At 45.2% G+C, this 22,423-nt stretch overlaps 1 protein-coding gene across 1 annotated transcript in view; it reads right to left on the bottom strand.

Annotated features, from left to right (window-relative positions):
* Positions 1 to 10,861, bottom strand: part of GLI2 (GLI family zinc finger 2) — a 205,752-nt gene extending 194,891 nt beyond the window's left edge. Inside the window, exon 1 of the mRNA XM_073634468.1 lies at positions 9,779 to 10,861. The gene's annotated coding sequence lies outside the window, so the exon portion shown is untranslated. The remainder of the gene's footprint in view (positions 1 to 9,778) is intronic.
* Positions 10,862 to 22,423: the final 11,562 nt, after the last annotated feature.

Genomic DNA, 22,423 nt, shown 5'->3' with positions numbered 1-22,423 from the left:
TGAAGAAGTCTAGAACATGCGTCGGCCGCGCTCTCCGCGCTTTGTAGCTCTGGCATCCTGTATCCACCGCAAGACTTTTGTGGGATTAAGTCTAAAATAAACTTTCATTGCAAACACCAAAAGCTGCTCAAGATGTTTTCTAAAATGGCTCTTTAATTCAAACAATGAGCTGTACAGTCATTTCCTCCCGAGTGTGGAATTAATGATGCAGAAGAAGAGACAGCAAAGTCTGCCACCATTGTCCGAGGGGGGGGGGGGGGGGGGGCAGGACTGGAGGAACGCTTATGGTGAACATCAGCTGTCCAGCAGCTACAACTCCCAGCTGGAACTTCCACAGCTTGCTGGGAACTGTAGTCCCTCAATAGTGGCAGGACAATGTGTGAGCCAGAGCTGGAGTATTGCGACATCTCTTCCACGTTGCACGATGAGTTTGGGACTGTGCAGGCAATAATATGAAGGATTTAACGCATGGCGTCACGGTTGTTTTTTTTTTGGAGGTGGAGGGCATTAAAAGTCTATATATTTCTTTCCAAATCTGCCTTTGCCTAGGCTGAGATGATGTCATCACTCTGCTGCAGGCAGGAAAGGGCATTTCCTCAGCCCCCCCCCCCCACTAGTGCCTTTCCCAAGTTGAGATAATGTCACCAGTTTGCTGCAGGCAGAGGGAAGGTATTTCCTCAGTCTCCCCTCCCCTAGTGACTTTGCCCAGGCTAAGATTATGTCATCAGTCTGCTGCAGGCGGGATTCATCGTTCCCTCAGTCTTCCCTCCCCCAGTGACTTTGCCCAGGCTGAGATGATATCATCAGTCTGCTGCAGGCAGGGAAGGGCATTTACTCAGTCCACCCCCCCCCACTAGTTCCTTTTCCCAGGCTTAGGTGATGTCACCAGTCTGCTGCAGGCAGAAGGAAGGTATTTCCCCAGTCTCCCCTTCTTCAGTGACTTTGCCCAGGATGAGATGATGTCATCAGACTGCTGCAGGCGGGATTAATAGTTTCCTCAGTCTTCCCTCCCCTATTGATTATGCCTAGATTGAGATGATGTCACCAGTCTGCTGCAGGCAGAAGGAAGGTATTTCCTCAGTCTCCCCTCCCCTAGTGACTTTGCCCAGGCTGAGATTATGTCATCAGTCTGCTGCAGGCGGGATTCATCGTTTCCTCAGTCCTCCCTCCCCCAGTGACTTTGCCCAGGCTGAGATGATGTCATTAATCTGCTTCCAGGAGGGGGAAGCATTTCCTCAGTCTTCCCTCCCCCAGCGACTTTGCCTAGGCTGAGATGATGTCATCAGTCTGCTGCAGGCAGAGAAGGGCATTTACTCAGTCCCTCCCCCCCCCCCACTAGTTCCTTTTTCCAGGCTTAGGTGATGTCACCAGTCTGCTGCAGGCAGAAGGAAGGTAATTCCTCAATCTCCCCTCCTCCAGTGACTTTGCCCAGGATGAGATGATGTCATCAGTCTGCTGCAGATGGGATTAATAGTTTCCTCAGTCTTCCCTCCCCTGGTGATTTTGCCTAGATTGAGGTGATGTCATTAATCTGCTTCCGGGAGGTGAAGCATTTCCTCTGTCTCCCCTCTCCCAGTTACTTTTCCTTGGCTGAAATTATGTCATCTGTCTGCTGCAGGCAAAGGAAAGGCATGTCCTCAGTCTCTTCGCCCCCCCCCCCCCCCCCCCCCCCCCCCCCCCAGTGTTCAGACCAACTCTATGGCAAGTCACAATGTGAGAGGCTGCAGCAGAGGCTGATATGTATCAGAAACACAGCCAAGAACCGAACAGGAACCACCATTTACAGGACTGTGTGATCTCTGAGCCGCCACCTCCATCCAGGAAGTAGATGGTGACCCTGGATGATGCCAGAACAAAGATGGTGCTGTGCTTCTGGAGAGAAAATCAGATAAAGGCATGGGGGGGGGGGGGTCCTGCAATCTCTGTGAAAGGGAATAAATACCTGGAAGGGTCACTGACACATTACTGAACATGGATGGATTTTAGATAAATAAAAATTGTATCTGATATTTGATTCACTTTTCTGGGTGACCAAGAGATTCCCTTAATTTGCAGGGATTTCCTCCCACTTCCTGTTGTGACTCCGGGACAGGAAGTGAAGGGAAATCTCTGCAATGGGACACAGATGGCAAAAAAATAAATAAAAAACTCTGACAGGAGTTCTAACCACCCCCCCCCCCTTTACTTTATCCAGAATGAAAAAAAAAGTTTTTCCTTTAATTCTTCTGTGATAGTAAAAACCTCTAAGGCACGTCAAACCATACCCTGAGCTGATTGGAATTATTCAAGGGCCACATTATGTCCACTGAGGGCCCCACCAACCGATTCCGACTCCACATCGCTACTTATTGTAACAATTACAATATTTTATCTCAGAGAAAAAGTCCAGAAAATATTTCCTGAAATACGAGGCAGCAAAATGATGTAACAAAATGTAACTTTTTATCAGCTGGAGGCCAGATGAGGACAAGTTTAGTTTAAAAAAAAAAATGAAACCGCTAGGGGCCCACAAAGGAAAAGGGCCACATGGTGCCCAAAAATCCCCCAAACTTATTATGTCACTATATTCCCAAAAGTATTGGGACGCCTGCCTTTACACGCACATGAACTTTAATGACATCCCAGTCTTAGTCCGTAGGGTTCAATATTGAGTTGGCTCCGCCCTTTGCAGCTATAACAGCTTCAACTCTTCTGGGAAGGCCGTCCACAAGGTTTAGGAGGGTGTCTATGGGGATGTTTGACCATTCTTCTAGAAGAGCATTTGTGAGGTCAGGCACTGATGTTGGACGAGAAGGCCTGGCTCGGATTCTCCGCTCTAATTCATCCCAAAGGTGTTCTATGGGGTTGAGGTCAGGACTCTGTGCAGGCCAGTCAAGTTCCTCCACCCTCCGCGCTCGTCCATGTCTTTATGGACCTTGCTTTGTGCACTGGTCCAAATCATTTGGTGGAGGGGGGGTTATGGTGTGGGGGGAGGGGGGATTATGGTGTGGGGGTTGTTTATCAGGGGTTGGGCTTTGCCCCTTAGTTCCAGTGAAGGGAACTCTTAAGGCGTCAGCATACCAAGACATTTTGGACAATTTCATGCTCCCAACTTTGTGGGAACAGTTTGGGGATGGCCCCTTCCTGTTCCAACATGACAGAGCACCAGTGCACAAAGCAAGATCCATAAAGACATGGATGAGTGAGTTTGGGGTGGAGGAACATGACTGGCCTGCACAGAGTCCTGACCTCAACCCGATAGAACAACTTTTGGGATGAATGAGAGCGGAGACTGTGAGCCAGGCCTTCTCGTCCAACATCAGTGTCTGACCTCACAAATGTGCTTCTGGAAGAATGGTCAAACATTCCCATAGAGTAGGAAAAAGTAGTGCAGGACCTTTTTTTCAAAGTCGCTGCGACACGAGTCACGACAATTTAAATGGTTCCATTGCCGACATTGGGGGATGCGACTTGTCAATGCAATTCGGAAGTGTCAAATCGTATGAGCGGTGTGAACGAGGGCTGAGCTTTCTGTGAAATCGCAATGCACCAGAATGCATGCCGCGCATCTGCAAAAAGGGGCAACCCGATTCTGTGTGCAGCGGGAAGGCTGGCGATTTTGCATGTGTTCTGTCAATCACAAATGTGAACAGACACTACAGGACAGATCTTAGGACTTTTTTGGCTACCGAAAAAATCCAACTGAAATCGATATCAAGATTTGAATTCATTTTTCCTGATAATAGCTACTGTCTATCCTGGTAAAAAAATAAACATTTACACACAAATATATATACAGTATCTCACAAAAGTGAGTACACCCCTCACATTTGTGTAAATCTTTTCTTCTATCTTTTCATGTGACAACACTGAAGAAATGACACTTTGCTACAATGTAAAGTAGTGAGTGTACAGCTTGTATAACAGTGTAAATTTGCTGTCCCCTCAAAATAACTCAACACACAGCCATTAATGTCTAAACCGCTGGCAACAAAAGTGAGTACACCCCTAAGTGAAAATGTCCAAATTGGGCCCAATTATCCATTTTCCCTCCCCGGTGTCATGTGACTCGTTAGTGTTACAAGGTCTCAGGTGTGAATGGGGAGCCGGTGTGTTAGATTTGGTGTTATCGCTCTCACTCTCTCATACTGGTCACTGGAAGTTCAACATGGCACCTCATGGCAAAGAACTCTCTGAGGATCTGAAAAAAAGAATTGTTGCTCTACATAAAGATGGCCTAGGCTATAAGAAGATTGCCAAGACCCTGAAACTGAGCTGCAGCGCGGTAGCCAAGACCATACAGCGGTATAACAGGACAGGTTCCACTCAGAACAGGCCTCGCCATGGTCCACCAAAGAAGTTGAGGTCACGTGCTCAGCGTCATATCCAGAGGTTGGCTTTGGGAAATAGACGTATGAGTGCTGCCAGCATTGCTGCAGAGGTTGTAGGGGTGGGGGGGTCGGCCTGTCAGTGCTCAGACCATACACCGCACACTGCATCAAATTGGTCTGCATGGCTGTCATCCCAGAAGGAAGCCTCTTCTAAAGATGATGTACAAGAAAGACTAAGGACATGGATTACTGGAACCATGTCCTGTGGTCTGATGAGACCAAGATAAACTTATTTGGTTCAGATGGTGACAAGTGTGTGTGGGGGCAACCAGGTGAGGAGGACAAAGACAAGTGTGTCTTGTCTACAGTCAAGCATGGTGGTGGGAGTGTCAGGGTCTGGGGCTGCATGAGTGCTGCCGGCACTGGGGAACTACAGATCATTGAGGGAACCATGAATGCCAACATGTACTGTGACATACTGAAGCACAGCATGATCCCCTCCCTTCAGAGACTGGGCCGCAGGGCAGTATTCCAACATGATAACCACCCCAAACACACCTCCAAGATGACCACTGCCTTGCTAAAGAAGCTGAGGGTAAAGGTGATGGACTGGCCAAGCATGTCTCCAGACCTAAACCCTATTGATCATCTGTGGGGCATCCTCAAACGGAAGGTGGAGGAGCGCAAGGTCTCTAACATCCACCAGCTCCGTGATGTCATCATGGAGGAGTAGAAGAGGACTCCAGTGGCAACCTGTGAAGCTCTGGTGACCTCCATTCCCAAGAGGGTTAAGGCAGTGCTGGAAAATAATGGTGACCACACAAAATATTGATACTTTGGACCCAATTTGGACATTTTCACTTAGGGGTGTACTCACATTTGTTGCCAGCGGTTTAGACATTAATGGCTGTGTGTTGAGTTATTTTGAGGGGACAGCAAATTTACACTGTTATACAAGCTGTACACTCACTACTTTACATTGTAGACAAGTGTCATTTCTTCAGTGTTGTCACATGAAAAGATAGAAGAAAATATTTACAAAAATGTGAGGGGTGTACTCATTTTTGTGAGATACTGTATATATATATTTTTTTTTCTTTTTTATTACCTTAGAAGAAAAACAAAACAGCTGAATTTAGAAAAATAATAAAAATAATAATAATTAAAAAATAAATACATATACATACATACATACAGTATATATATATATATATATATATATATATATATATATATATATATATATATATATATTTTTTTTTTAACATTTTATTATATATTTAAAATGTTTAAAACAATATAAAAAATACCACAGTAAAAAAATGTGGCAAAAAAATATATATATAAAATACCACAATAAAAAAACAGTTGTTTTAACTCAATTTGAATAATAAATATATAATAAAATGTAAAAAAATATATATATAAAATACCACAAAAAAGTGGTAAAAAAAAAAATATAAAATACCACAATAAAAAAGCGGTTGTTTTTAACTCATTTTGGATAATAAATATATAATAAAATGTAAACCAATATATATATAATATACCGCAATAAAATAAATGACTAAAACTGGCATTTGCAGCATTCCCATTATCATTATCCTTGGACAAAAACCTCGTCCCAGTCAATGAAGGGCAGAGTCACAATGAGGTGACTTCTAATTCACACAGAAAAGCCGAATTGTTTTAGCGTATTCTTAACAGAGGATAAAAGCCGGATTGTGTCAATTGTTTTTTTGAACACAAGGCATTGTCCCGTCCTCGGAATAGCTTCTGTCACTCTTCTGTGACCTCCTCCACTGCATTAAGTGATGCGCAAAAAGTTTGGCACATGGAATTTAACGGGACCTTGCGTTAGCTGATGTGTGAACCCCAACATCCCCTTCCCTCCCATTTATAGGTAATACTCAGAAAATCCAATAGGCCTGACGGGCAACGATAACCCAAAATGCAAAGAAAAAGCTTTCAACGTCCATGTTTAAGGTGATTGTAGCCACATTAGTGCACTTGCAACAACACCGTTGAGTATTGTCCATGATACTTAAAAAAAAAATTGAATTACATTTTTAGGACACTCTTTCCCCGTTGTGTAATCGATACAGCTTGGACTATGAAGAAGGACGTTGTAAACCCAAAAAGCTTGTCCTGAAAATATAACCCTAACCAAAAATGAAATGTCTCTAGGCTCCTTACGATAATTAAACTCTTATGAGAGGATGGGAAACTCTGGTGCTCACAATTCATAAACCAACCCAAAACAATACATAATTTAGGAGCAACCATCCCCCTCATATCTATAATAATACCAAAATCAAAAAATGTTTTTGACTTAAGTACTATTATAAATATGAGGAGGTTGGTTGAGGCCAAACTAGGTCATTATTAGATTGGTTTAAAAATATAACTGTAACCTCCATGTTTAATCTCAAGATACATATCAAAAATTAATAGTTGGTTCAGTAACAACTTGAATTGCACAATGACAATCACGGAAGTTGCAAATTACGTAGGAACTTCGGCTCACTTTCATTTTTGGACCCACTGTAATGACCTGCGGTTTTCAGTGAAAGACTTCTGCTTGTGTGTTCTTTCACCATATTCTTTTGGGGGATTTTCTTTAACTTTGCACATCCCTCCAATGTACAAACTCAGAAAATGAGGATCTTTGGTTTTTAAAAGTGATTTTATACTGGAAATAAATTTTGTGGTGTTAGCTCAGCTATTCTCAACAAGGGTTGCTAGGGTTTCCTTGAGCTGTGGCTGATTGACCTCCAATTTATTGGTGCCTTCGTAGTTCTAGGGACATCAACACTTGGTAAAGCCAGTAGCATGAGACTAATTATATTTTTAGGGTGGCATTCTGACCAGCATTGTAAGGGTTGCATTCTTCCTACTGACTCCCAATGTAAGGGTAATGTTTGCTATTGACCCCTGTTGAATTGGTTTTAGTAAGGGTTTTGCGAAACTTGAAACCTATTTTAAGGGTTCCTCGGTGGAAAAAAGGTTAAGAAAGGCTGGTCTAGCTAGGAGTATTTAGTCTCATTCAACTGGACTTGTTCTGTAATGTTAAAGATGTTTTCATAGCTTATCCAAGCCACTTCTTCAGTTCTTGGAGAAGCTTCAAGAGGTCTTCATTACAGAACAAGTCCAACTGAATGTGACCAAATACTATTACTAGATCTACCATGACTTTAATAAATGAGAACCTTCACGAAAGTTCTTATGGATTGTTTATCGTAACAAATACATTTATTACATTCTGATCATATTTATCAGTTCTTGGAGAACCTTCAAGACGTCTTCAGCATTACAGAACCAGAAGTCCAACTGAATGTGATCAACGACTACTAGCTCTACCATGACTTGGATAAATGAGAACCTTTACCGATATTTTTAGGGATTGTTTATCATGACAAATTTATTACGTTCTAATCATATTTATCGGTTCTTGGAGAAGATTCAAGACGTCTTCACCATTATAGAACCAGAAGTCCAACTGAATGTGACCAATGACTACTAGCTCTACCATGACTTGGATAAATAAGAACCTTCACGAATATATTTATGGATTGTTTATCGTGACATATTTATTACGTTCTGATCATATTTATCAGTTCTTGGAAAAGCTTCAAGATGTCTTCAGCATTACAGAACCAGAAGTCCAACTGAACGTGATGAATTACTACTACTAGCTCTACTGTGACTTGTATAAATAAGAACCTTTACAGATATTTTTATGGATTATGGATTATCATGACATAATTATCATGTTCTGATCTTCGCACATGGGTAATTAGATCTCCAAAATGGTTTGTACTGAGAAAGCTTTGACCGTGTACCTTGAGGCTGGGAAAGAGTTGTAGCCCCACAGCAGCTGGTTAGAGATATGCTCTGTACAAACTCAGAGCTCCAAGTCTGAGATTTCTGGCAGCATGGCTTCCTCAAAATTCTCAAACTTGAAGCTCCCAGTTCGTAGGGCGTTCACGTAGAATTTCTGACTCAGAAATCTGTATTTACTGTCTGAACGATAGCATAGAGCGCTGGACTGATATAAAAACTTGCTCAATGGTTACAATGAGGCCTCTAGTTCCTCAAAAACATAGATGTCATGTTTTTCCCTCTGTTGGCCCAAATGGTGATTTAAGAACCTTAGATCCAGAAGCACAAGGAAACACCTCATCTATATACAAAGCCTCTGGAAGGCACAGAATATATCATGTAGAGCGGAGACATCTCCAGGAACTGTTGGAAGGGGTGCAGCTTCATGAACAAGCTACAGCTGGACAGCAGATACCCTGAAGCCTGGGCATTGCGCCACAGGTAGCTGCACATTAGCACAGCCAAAGCGCAGGGCGGATTCATGCTTGGAAATCCCCTTATGTAGGAGCAGTTTAGACATCTAAAAAATCTGCTGCAAATCTGGACAATGCAAACTGAATGCATGATGGTTGCTCAGCTTCAGTTAAAACCACATGAGAGAACCAAAGATCCAGGCAGCTGAAATTATGTGCAAATCTTGACTTTTTCTGTACACAGGGGTCGATTTACTAAAACTGGAGAGTGCAAAATTTGGTAGAGGGCAGCCAATCAGCTTCTAACTTTAGCTTATTCATTTAAGCTTTGACAATAAATCCTGGAAGCTGATTCGTTTCTTTGCAGAGCTGCACCAGATTTTGCACGCTCTTTTTTAGTAAATCAACCCTACAGTGACTTGGCGCCCATCCATCTCCAAGCCCCATTCTGAACTGTGCCTCCCTACTGGTCAATGAGGCCTTTAATTTGATGGGTGATCTCAAAAACCAGTAGGGTAGGAAGGGTCCAAACTCAACTTTTACATAAGTCGAAGGTTTGCATAGAACTTGAGCTGCACATATCTCTGGATCTACTGGTCAGTTTGACATGCTGTCATTAAAACCTACCTCTGCACCTGCATTGTCTCACAGTTTGAATTGTCCAGGCTTGTGACAAGTTCACATTAACCTCACATGCAGATATGGAACTTCATCTACAAAGTTATAAAATGAGGCAAAGGGATTTCTAGATTGTAAGCTCTAACGAGCAGGGACCTCTGATCCTTTCTGTATTGAATTGTATTGTAATTGTACCGTCTTCCCCAATGTTGTAAAGTGCTGTTGGCGCTATATAAATCCTGTATAATAATAATAATAATAATAATAATTTGCACACAAGATACCCATGTTATGGTCCTGGAGCTACAATCCATAAACACGGATATTTAATAAACCTCCACAAACCATTAAAGTGGTCTCAGGCCTTGAAACTTTGGGAATGCCTATATCTCGGGGCACTGCTTGCGTCACTTGTGGCTTCTTTATGAATTAGCCCACTTAGGCAGATTTCAGGATAATCTCTAGGAGTTCACATATCAAATACAATACACCTTACATTTAGGAGAAGATTTACATTGAGAAACAGAAGTTTCCAAGAGGTGGTTGACCACTTACCTCTGGGTACAGGCAGATCCTGCCAGGCGTTTCCTCAATGGAGCCCTAAGAAGTTCAGTATCCAACATAAGCATGGAGGTCATCAGCAGGAAGGGCATCTGAATGGGTCCATAGTCAGAACAATGTTCTTCCTGATCCAGTATCCATCACCTTGGAGGAGATCAGCCCAGCTGCAGTAGCAGGACAGTCCAGAGGTGGCAAGTAGGACAAGAGACCAGGCAAAGCTCAGCAGAGTCTTCAGGTGAGACTACAGAATCCAAAGAAGAGGTGCTGAGTTCTAGGAAGATCAATTAAGGGATGTCAAATCCAAAAGGAGAGATGTGGAGTTCCAGCAAGGAGATGTAGGGAAATGCATAGTCCAAGCAAGGGGTAGAGACTTCAAAGGAGACCAGGGAAGAGATGATGAGTGCCAGGAAGGAGATCCAGAAAAGTGCAGAGCAGGAAAGACCAGTAGTGTCCTGGGGAGGGATGTGGAGTCCTGGAAAGATGTGTAGATTCCAGATAGGGACCTCAGAGTCCAGAGAAGATCCACAGAATCCAAGGGAGGGATGTAGAATCCAAAAGAGAGATGTGGAGTCCCAGGAAGGAGGTGTAGATAAATGCAAAGTCCAAACAAGGGGTAGAGACTCCAAAGGAGATCAGCAGAGCCCTGGAAATGGATGTAAAGTCCAGGGAAGAGATGCTGAGTGCCAGGAAAGAGGTCCAGAGGAAGGCCAGTAGAGTCCTGGAAAGATGTGCAGAGTCCACAGGTCAATTGAGACCAGGGAGCAGATGCAGGGTCCAGGAAGATGTGGAGTCCAGGAAGATGCAGAGTCCAGGAAGATGTGGAGTCCAGGAAGATGCAGAGTCCAGGGAAGATGCAGAGTCCAGGGAAGATGTACCCAGTCCAGGGAGGGGATGTAGAACTCCTGAGGTCAGGGCTCCCCCAGGAGATGGTTTGGCAGTGCACAGGGCTCAGTGGGCAGCCTGCAGTCCCAGGGAAGAAGTTGGATGCGGAGAGGAAAGTTTGGAGTCCTCCTCCCCCTGTGAAGCTGCTGCAGTCAGATGATCTGAGCCCATTACTTCAGCCCTGACTGATCTGTTTTCAATCTACCCCTCCTCCTCCTCCGCCCCTCCCCCAGCCCTGCTGCCTCCCCCCTCCCAGGACTGCCAGCATTTGCTGCTCCAGATGGGAAGGGGGCTTCTGACAGGGCACTCAGGGGTTAATCTCTGAACATGACACCATGGCTGCCAAACTTTCCTCCTGGCTGGAGAGCAGGAACCGCGAGCAACCGCCTGCCCGATCCTAGTCCCAGATGTGCTACATTGTTATCCCTCTGCCCGATCCTCCTCCCAGATGTGCTACATTGTTATCCCTCTGCCCGAATCCCGATCCTCCTCCCAGATGTGTTACATTGTTATCTCTCTGCCCAATCCTCTTCCAAGATGTGTTACATTGTTATCCCTCTGCTTGATCCTCTTCCAGATGTGTTACACTGTTATCCCTCTGACTGATCCCTTTACCAGATGTGTTACATTGTTATCCCTCTTCCTGATCCTCTTCCCAGATATGTTACATTGTTATCCCTCTGCCCGATCCTCTTCCCAGATGTGTTACATTGTTATCCCTCTTCCCGAACCTCCTCCCAAATGTGTTACATTGTTATCCCTTTGCCTGATCCTTCTTCCAGATGTGTTACATTGTTATCCCTCTGCCGATCCCTCTACCAGATCTGTTACATTATTATCCCTCTGCCCGATCCTCTTCCCAGATGTGTTACATTGTTATCCCTCTTCCCGAACCTCCTCCCAAATGTGTTACATTGTTATCCCTTTGCCTGATCCTCCTCCCATATATGTTACATTGTTATCCCTCTACCCCATCCTCTTCCCAGATGTGTTACATTGTTATCCCTCTGCCCGATTCTCCTCCCAAATGTGTTAAATTGTTGTCTCTCTGCCTAATGCTTCTACCAGATGTGTTACATTGTTATCCTTCTGTCTGCGTGCTGCAGATGTCTATAACATGCTAACAGCAATGTGAAGCCACAAAGGTCCATCCAGCCGCCTCTTTTTATTTTGTTTTAATTGTTTGTTTTTGCTTTTTTGATTGGTTGTTTTACATTTACTAAGACTGACGCATTTTGCATTTTCTTGCGCGTCTTTGATGTGGTTTTAATGCGTTTTGTGTTTTTTTTGGGGGGGGGGAGTGTTGATGTTGCTGGGGGGGGGGGGCGTTGTATGTTGTCATGCAGGAAAACGCACCAAAAATGCGCACATGTGTTTTTCATGAAGTTTTGATGCATTTCCATTGAAGCCTATGGAGCCAAAATCGCACCGCGCTGCGTGTGAAAAAGTCCCGGGACCTTCCCAAAAAACATTGCAGGAAACCGCATGGGTGTGAGCGGGACCCATAGGAAATATTATTATTATACAGGATTTATATATAGAGCCAATATTTTATTCAGCGCTTTACAATATTAAAGGGAGACAGTACAGTTACAATACAATTAAATACAAGAGGGACCTGCTCAGAAGAGCTTACAATCTAAGAGGGCGGGGCAGGTGGTAATAAGGGTAATAACTGTGGGGGATGAGCTGATGGAAGTGATAACAGATTGGTTGGAGGTGGGGTAGACTTCCTGGAAAAGAGATGAGTTTCCAGGGATCACCTGAATGCAGAGGAGGAGATAGTTGGACAGATTGGGGTAGAGAGTTCCAGAGGATGGGAGAGGCTCTGGGGAAGTCCTGTAGTATTCTATGGGAGGAGGAGACGAGAGAGCTAGAGAGGAGGAGGTCTGGGGAAGAGCGGAGAGGACGGTTTGGGTGATATTTGGACACACAATTGGTGATGTTGCTCGGGGTGAAGTTGTGAATGGCTTTCTATGTATTAAAGATTGTAAATTGTAAAGTCTCGACGTTTTTCACTTTAGTACGTTCTATGCATCAAGGCGAAAAACCTTCTGTAGTGCAGCGGCCCCCCAGAGCGCCCCTTTTACTTACCTGAACCCGAACGTTCCAGCGACGAGAACGAGCCAAGCTGCTCCAGCCGCGGTCTCAGGTGCTCATTGGATAGATTGGTAGCAGCCCAGCTATTGGCTCCCACTGCTGTCAATCAAATCCAGTGAGACGGGAGGCGGGGGGGGGGGGGGCGGGCCGAGTCCTGCTGTCTGTGTCAATGGACGCAGCAGCCGGAACTGGAAGCGTGCCCCGCACGGGTGCCCCCATATTGAATGTGGTTCTCCATGGGGGGGCACTCGATAAGGAGGAGGAGCCAGGGGCACCCCAGAAAAGGAGGATCGGGGCCGCTCTGTGCAAAACCCTTACACAGAACAGGTAAATATGACATGTTTGTTATTAAAACAAACAAACAAAAAACAAAAACAAACCTTTATAATCACTTTAAGGTATGAAATAAGGTTAACGCTTGATTCACATATACAGTAAAACCTTCGGTTTGAGAGTAACTTGGTTTGAGAGCCTTTTGCAAGACAAGCAACAATTTTTTAATAAATTTTGACTTGATATACAAGTAGAGTCATGTCACAACTGAGTATAAAAGAGAAGAGAAGCTCCTCTAAGTGTAGCAATATGGTTACAATGAATGAAGTTACAACATTTAGCAACATATTGCTACACTTAGAGGCTCCTCTCTTCTCTTTTATACTCTGGAGCTCCTGCTGGATTTTGCTTCTTATCCCCTTGTGGAGGCTTCCATTTGTGGATGGACATCATCTTTTTATATGGACTATAAACTGAAGGACCGATGAATAAATAGTTGTGGAACGAATCATTTGAGTTTCCATTATATCTTATGGGGAAATTTGCTTTGATATACAAGTGCTTTGGATTACAAGCATGTTTCCGGAACAAGTTATGCTCACAATCCAAGGTTTTACTGCACGTGCTTTTGCAGGCCGCGTTGGCTCGGGCACGGCTGCCCATTCATCTGAATAGGCGGTGCCGCGCCTGGCTTTCCTGCAGAAAAAGGTGCATGCACCTTTTTCAAAACGCGACCTGCAGGGAATTCACCCGGTCATTTAGGCCGTGCAATCTTCCTGCAGTTCCAGCACTTGCAAACGCGCTGCATTTTTTACATGTGTGTGTGTGTGTGTGTGTGGGGGGGGGGGTTTGGGGGGTGCCATTCAGAAGGGTTGTGGGTGCGATCCCCTTCTGTGGATCTGCAAACGCATAAAAAAACCCCAAAAAACGCGCATGGATCTGAACGTAGCCTATGTTGACTTCTTCCAGAAGTCTGTTCCAGGCACCAACTACTCTTTCTGTAAAATAATACTTTCCATGGTTTGTGTTGAACTTTCCTCCTCCAGTTGGAGGTCGTGTCCCGTGTTCTCGATCTTGGCTTCCTATAGAAAATATTGCCCCTCCTTGACCTTATTCACCCCCTTCATGTAAAAAGGGTAGCTCCACTTTCGTGAGAAAAAAAAAATAGCAAATAAAAAAAATGACTACAGCATATACCAGTGATGGCGAACCTCGACACCCCAGATGTTCTGGAATCACATTTCATATGATGCACATTCACTATGCAGTGTAGTGGAGCATCATGGGAAATGTAGTTCCAAAACATCTGGGGTGTCGAGGTTCACCATCACTGGTCTATACTGTACAACTGCAATGCAAGTCGTAACCCTCTTGTATTTTATTGTACTGTAACTCTACTAATTTAGATTGTAAAGCGCTGCCCAAACTGTTGGCTCTACATAAATCCTGTATAATAATAATAATAATAATGACTTTTCCCTTTCAGTCTGCAGCCGCTATAATTTTCTGAAAAATGCAATATGACAACCCAAAAATATCATCTCCTGCTTGTGTGAAAGTCAAACTACAGGCAAAACTTTTTCCTGGTGCCTATCCACGGCAGCATACATGTTGTCCGAGCGTAACAAGACCGGCTTTTGTAGTAGATGGTCCCTCAGACTCACTAGGGCCAGATAGGCTGCCAAAGTTTCTACTCCTATTACAGGTCCAACAAGCCTTAGTCCCTGTCCCTCCCTCCGAGAGGTTCACAGGGTTCTTCCATTCAACCCTTTTTCTGATCCCCAAAAAGAACAGGGATCGGAGACCGGTGGTGGATTTACAACATCCGAATCATTTCATTCGCCTAGACACCTTCAAGATGGACCTCGATCGGAACAGCGTGTCCTCCTCCCCAGAAAGCGGCGGCTATTTCCCAGAAGATAATGCATGTCAGATCGCTGTCCCACCTACCTGCGTCAGGTTTCCTGAGTTTAATCGGGACTATGTCATCTTGCATCCCGATCCTGCCTGGGGCCCATTGGCACCTGAGGTTTTTTTTCAAGTAGTCTTCCTGTCACAGTGGAAGAAACAGTCGTTGCATCAGCGGATTTTCATCTCGATCCCCATGAAGAGAAGTCTTCTTTTGGTGGACGAAGAAAGATCTGAGCTCAAAGCCACGTCGTCTGCAGTGCCACTCTTGGACCCTACGTACTACCGATGCAAGTTCAAGAGGCTGGGGAGCGCATCGCGATCATCTAGTGGTGCAGGGGAAGTGGGACTTTCCCATGGCGGGAATGGTCTCGAACATCCTGGAAATACGGGCAGCCTATCTAGCCCCTAGTGAGTCTGGGGGACCATCTACTACAAAAGCCGGTCTTGTTACGCTTGGACAACATGTAGGCTGCCATGGATAGGCACCAGGAAAGGAAAATTATGGTAAGTATGATACAATTTTCCATCCCCCCCCCTTTAGAGATCTATATAGAGGAGTCAGGACCTCCTTCCTCCTGCTGGTGAACCCTCTAATGATATAAAGATCTATATATAGAGGAATCAGGACCTCCTTCCTCCTGCTGGTGACCCCTCTAGTGATATAAAGATCTATATAGAGCAATCAGAACCTCCTTCCTCCTGCTGATGATCCCTCTAGTGATATAAAGAGCTATATAGAGGAATCAGGACCTTCTTCCTCCTGCCGGTGATCCCTCTAGTGATATGAAGATCTATATAGAGGAATCAGGACCTCCTTCCTCCTGCCGGTGATCCCTCTAGTGATATAAAGATCTATATAGAGGAATCAGGACCTCCTTCCTCCTGCTGGTGATCCCTCTAGTGATATGAAGATCTATATAGAAGAATCGGGACCTCCTTCCTCCTGCTGGTGATCCCTCTAGTGATATAAAGATCTATATAGAGGAATCAGGACCTCCTTCCTCCTGCTGGTGATCCCTCTAGTGATATGAAGATCTATATAGAAGAATCGGGACCTCCTTCCTCCTGCCGGTGATCCCTCTAGTGATATGAAGATCTATATAGAAGAATCGGGACCTCCTTCCTCCTGCTGGTGATCCCTCTAGTGATATAAAGATCTATATAGAGGAATCAGGACCTCCTTCCTCTCGCTGGTGATCCCTCTAGTGATATAAAGATCTATATAGGGGAATCAGGACCTCCTTTTTACTGATCGTGATCCCTCTAATGATATAAAGATCTATACTGTATAAAGGAATCAGGACCTCCTTCCTCCTGATGGTGATCTCTCTAGTGATATAAGGATCTATATAGAGGAATCAGGACCTCCTTCCTCCTGCTGGTGATCTCTCTAGTGATATAAAGATCTATATAGAAGAATCAGGACCTCCTTCCTCCTGCTGGTGACCCCTCTAGTGATATAAAGATCTATATAGAGGAATCAGGACCTCCTTCCTCCTGCCGGTGATTCCTCTAGTGATATAAAGATCTATATAGAGGAATCAGGACCTCCTTCCTCTCGCTGGTGATCCCTCTAGTGATATAAAGATCTATATAGAGCAATCAGAACCTCCTTCCTCCTGATGGTGATCTCTCTAGTGATATAAAGATCTATATAGGGGAATCAGGACCTCCTTCCTCTCGCTGGTGATCCCTCTAGTGATATAAAGATCTATATAGAGCAATCAGGACCTCCTTCCTCCTGATGGTGATCTCTCTAGTGATATAAAGATCTATATAGAGGAATCAGGACCTCCTTCTTCCTGCTGGTGACCCCTCTAGTGATATAAAGATCTATATAGAGGAATCAGGACCTCCTGCCGGTATATGTCAGAACGATATCGATGCAGAATAATGTGTGACTGGTGGGACATTAGATTGTAAGCTTTTCATGGTGCAGAGATTTCTGTGTGCTCTGTATAGTGTTGTGCAATAAATGTTTTTAGAGGTTAACTGATCACTTGTGGGAGGCTCCAAATTCCTTCGGTCCTGACAGCAATCACTGAGCACTGGATGTTGGCACAGTCCTCCTAAACTCTGTGGGATTTGTACGGTTGCACAGAGCGCCATCCAGTGGGGAGAGCTCAGCTAACATTTAATCTCTAACCATCAATTGAAATGTATTACAATATACACAGTAGGCATAGTTCTGGTCATCCTGCAATTTCAGGTCAGGGTGAAGCACCCCATGCTCATCCTTTAAGCTTTATAAATGTGCCTCTGTTCTGGAGATCTGATAAAGAGTAATTCCTCGAAGAACTGATATTTCAAACTGGTGAGTGAAACTCCCTGATGGGGTTTTCTATCTACTGGGGACTCTTGGTGAGTTCCCAGCTCTACACAACTGTTGTGCCCATTATGAGGGGTTCCCACCATCTCTGTGCTAAGTTCCCGGGTCTTATAATGGGCCCTGCTGTGCCCATTATAAGGGTTTCCTATCATCATATTTTTTAATGCTTATGACTATATTAGTATATAGATGGGAAGATACACTATATTGTTAAAAGTATTGGGACGCCTGCCTTTACACACACATGAACTTTAATGGCATCCCAGTCTTTGTCCGTAGGGTTCATTATTGAGTTGGCCCACCCTTTGTAGGTATAAGAGGTTTAACTCCTCTGGGAAGACTGTCCACAAGGTTTAGCAGTGTGTCTATGGGAATGTTTGACCATTCTTCCAGAAGAGCATTTGTGAGGTCAGGCACTGATGTTGGATGAGAAGGCCTGGCTTGCAGTCTCCACTCTAATTCATCTCAAACGTGTTCTATCGGGTTGAGGTCAGGACTCTGCGCAGGCCAGTCAAGTTCCTCCACCCCAAACTCACTCATCCATTTTGTAGTATGTCTGCAGTCTCTGACGATCCCCTGGTTTGTTTGTCACCCCCCCTCCCCCCAAAAATATGGAGCACCAGCCGCCACTGTTGCAGTCTCTGACCATCTCCTGTACTATGTCTGCAGTCTCTGACCGTCTTTTGTAGTATGTCTGCAGTCTCTGACCATCTCCTATATCATGTCTGCAGTCTCTGACCATCTCCTGTATCATGTCTGCAGTCTCTGACCATCTCCTGTATCATGTCTGCAGTCTCTGACCATCTCCTGTACTATGTCTGCAGTCTCTGATCATCTCCTGTATCATGTCTGCAGTCTCTGACCATCTCCTGTACTATGTCCTCAGTCTCTGACCATCTCCTGTATCATGTCTGCAGTCTCTGACCATCTCCTGTATCATGTTTGCAGTCTCTAAATGTCTCCTGTAGTATGTCTGCAGCCCCTGATCATCTCTTGTATCATGTCTGCAGTCTCTGACCGTCTCCTGTATCATGTCTGCAGTCTCTGACCATCTCCTGTAGTATGTCTGCAGTCTCTGACCATCTTTTGTAGTATGTCTGCAGTCGCTGATCATCTCCTGTAGTATGTCTGCAGCCCCTGACCATCTCCTGTACTATGTCCTCAGTCTCTGACCATCTCCTGTATCATGTCTGCAGTCTCTGACCATCTCTTGTATCATGTCTGCAGTCTCTGACCATCTCCTGTACTATGTCTGCAGTCTCTGATCATCTCCTGTACTATGTCTGCAGTCTCTGATCATCTCCTGTATCATTTATGCAGTCTCTGACCATCTCCTGTATCATGTCTGCAGTCTCTGACCATCTCCTGTATCATGTCTGCAGTCTCTGATCATCTCCTGTACTATGTCTGCAGTCTCTGACCATCTCCTGTATCATGTCTGCAGTCTCTAAATGTCTCTTGTAGTATGTCTGCAGCCCCTGACCATCTCCTGTACCATGTCTGCAGTCTCTGACCATCTCTTGTATCATGTCTGCAGTCTCTGACCATCTCCTGTACTATGTCTGCAGTCTCTGATCATCTCCTGTACTATGTCTGCAGTCTCTGATCATCTCCTGTATCATGTCTGCAGTCTCTGACCGTCTCCTGTATCATGTCTGCAGTCTCTGACCGTCTCCTGTATCATGTCTGCAGTCTCTGACCATCTCCTGTAGTATGTCTGCAGTCTCTGACCGTCTTTTGTAGTATGTCTGCAGTCGCTGATCATCTCCTGTAGTATGTCTGCAGCCCCTGACCATCTCCTGTACTATGTCCTCAGTCTCTGACCATGTCTGCAGTCTCTGACCATCTCTTGTATCATGTCTGCAGTCTCTGACCATCTCCTGTACTATGTCTGCAGTCTCTGATCATCTCCTGTACTATGTCTGCAGTCTCTGATCATCTCCTGTATCATGTCTGCAGTCTCTGACCATCTCCTGTATCATGTCTGCAGTCTCTGACCATCTCCTGTATCCTGTCTGCAGTCTCTGACCATCTCCTGTACTATGTCTGCAGTCTCTGATCATCTCCTGTATCATGTCTGCAGTCTCTGATCATCTCCTGTACTATGTCTGCAGTCTCTGACCATCTCCTGTATTATGTCTGCAGTCTCTGACCATCTCCTGTATTATGTCTGCAGTCTCTGACAATGAAAGTCGTCCAGTGCTGCTCTAATGCCGTGTACACGCGACCGGACTTTTCGCCTGGATTGGTCCGACGGAACGAATCCGTCGGACAATCCGACCGTGTGTGGGTTTCAGCAGACCTTTTCTATCGAAAACAGACGGACTTTAGATTTGGAACATGTTTCGACTCCAGTCCAGCCGAAAAATCCATTGGTCTGTATGCTAGTCCGACAGACAAAAAAGGACGCAAGGGCAGCTATTGGCTACTGGCTATGAACTTCCTTATTCTTGTCCCTTCGTACGTCATCATGTTCAAACCACCGGACTTTCGAACAGATTTTAGTCCTTTAGTGTGTGGGCAAGTCCAGTCGTTCGAAAGTCCTTCGGAAAGACCGTCGGACCTTTGATGCTGAAAAGTCCGCCCGTGTGTACACGGCATAAGTCTCCTCCACGAAATCGAACATGAAGATTAGTTGTGGCCGACTTTCTGCTCTACGAACGCAAAGTCAATTTTCCCAGCTGTGATTGGCCGATGACATAATCGCTCAGAGATGAAATTCCCTATTTTGACCACAAGCGGTATGTCATGGCGCTGTTGCGGAAATCGGTCACTTCTCTACACCTAAACTGCAACAAAACCATCAAAAATATATCAATCGCCCCGCCAGCGGATAGAAACTCAGCGGCTGCAAACAGGAAGAAATATTTTCTCAGTTCAGAACAATAAGTGGTTTGCAATTCGATGAAATGTCGGGATAAAATGGTCGGTATTTCATGCAAATGACGCGCTATGGAAAACACGCGGCGTGTACATCATCCGCGATTGAAGTGTAAATGAGGACACAATTCAAAGTGAATACGGAATTTAGCATGCTTTACATCCGCCACGTCTTGTAGGACGCACTGCGATAAATCACAACGAGCGCTCGCAATTCACAGCGCATTAAATCATTCACCAAAAGGGGGGAGGGGCGCGGTGAGCGCGGAGCCGGCGTTCCTGTGCGTGAACCGGACAACCGCTCCATGCAGATTATACAAGATTACGTCAAAGATGGAGACCTAATATCAATATATATGGGAGGGGGGGGAGAATAATTAACCCCCGGGTGACCGTTGCGGTCAGGCGCTGTTAGCGTTGCAACCTTGTTTATTTCTTCTTAGCTCTTCTTCTTTATCTTCTCTTTTTATCCCCCTAAAGGAAGAAAAATTCCTGATTCATCACTGACTGGTGAAAAAAAAAAAAAGGCGGAGCGCCACCAGTCTGTATATGATTGAAATGTGAAGTAGGTTATTGGTCGGTATTACGGTGATGTCATTGCTGGGTCTCTGTGCTTCTCTATGCAACCTCCCATGTCTCTGTACTTTATTTTGCTTATAAATCACCTAGAACCCCCCCCACATTTCTGGCAGCGGCCATCTTGAGTAAGGGCAGATGGTTCATATAGCACTCACTTCCTGGAATCCATCTGCCCTTAGCTCCAGCATTAAGGCAGGAGGGTGCGATTAGCTGACAAAACCCCTCCTCCCTTCCTTAAAGGAGTTGCAAATGCAGAAGGTGCATTCTATGCATTAAGATAAAATACCTTCTGTGTGCAGCCGCCCCCCCCCCCCCAGCACCCCCTTAATACTTACCTGAGCCCCAGCTCTCTCCAGCGATGTCCACGAATGTCTCATCTGTCCAGTACACTCCTCCTGATTGGCTGAGACACGGCAGCGGCGCCACTGGTTCCCATGCCTGTCAATCAAAGTCAGTCAGCCAATTAGGGGAGAGAGGGGGCGGGGCCGGGTCGGGGCTCCGTGTCGGAATGGACACTCGGAGCTGTGACTCGGCTCAGGTGCCCCCCCATAGGAAGCTGCTGACTTTGCGGGCACTCGACAGGAGGGAGGGGCCAGGAGCAGCAAAGAGGGACCCGAGAAGAGGAGGATCAGGGCTGCTCTGTGCAAAACCAACTGCATAGAGGAGGGAAGTATAAACTTGTTTGTTATTTAAAGAAAAAAAAAAAACGAGACTTTAAAATCACTTTAAGACTCCTGAGATCTATGATGTCATTTTGGCCTAGGCGTGGAAACCAGGAAGTAGCTAATGACAGCAGCGCGGCTGGAGACCCTGGAGCCCCCGGAGCCCCCGGAGCGCACATCAGGAAGTGTCTGTGATCGCTGGGTCCTTTGGATGGACACAATGAATTGCAGATTGGGATAGAGGGCCAATCACAGCAGCCCTTTACCATGTGATCAACTGTGTCCAATCACAGCTTGCCGCATGTAAACAGACTTACCGGTCCTTGGCTCCCCTTTCCTCACACAGAGAAAGCGGAAAAAGAAGAAAGGAGAGCCATTCTATCAGGGCACAGTACAAATTTACACTGATCATCAATGCCCATCAATGCAGCTTATCAGTACCGCCTATCCATGCCCATCAATGCCACCTATAAGTGGCTTAACAGTGCTGCATATCAGTGCCAATCAGTGTAGCCTCATCAGTGCCCCTCAGTGCAGCTTATCAGTGCCACCTATCAGTGCCCATCAGTGCTGTCTATTAGTGACCCTCAGTGCAGCCTCACCAGTGCCCATTAGTGCAGCTTATCAATGCTCATCTATGTAGCTTATCAGTGCCAATCAGTGCAGCCTCATCAGCGCCCCTCAGTGCAGCTTATCAATGCCCACCAGTGCTGTCTATTAGTGACCCTCAGTGCAGCCTCATCAGTGACCCTCAGTGCCCATCAGTGCTATCTATTAGTGACCCTCAGTGCAGCCTCATCAGTGCCCATCAATGCAGCTTATCAGTGCCCATCAGTGCAGCTTATCTGTGCCTATCGGTGGAGCTTATCAGTGCCCATCAGTGCAGCCTCATCAGCTCACATCAGTGAAGAAAAACAACGACTTGTTTGCAAAGTTTTATAACAGTAACGAAGAAAAACTTTTTTTTCTCATTTTCAGTCTCTTTTGGTTTATATAGCAAAAAAAAAAAAAACTCCAGTAGTG

The sequence above is a fragment of the Aquarana catesbeiana genome, linkage group LG06, assembly GCF_042186555.1.
Source record: "Aquarana catesbeiana isolate 2022-GZ linkage group LG06, ASM4218655v1, whole genome shotgun sequence".
Taxonomy (NCBI): Eukaryota; Metazoa; Chordata; class Amphibia; order Anura; family Ranidae; genus Aquarana; species Aquarana catesbeiana.
Note: the sequence above shows the minus strand (reverse complement) of the source record. Positions and strands in the feature narration are given on the sequence as shown.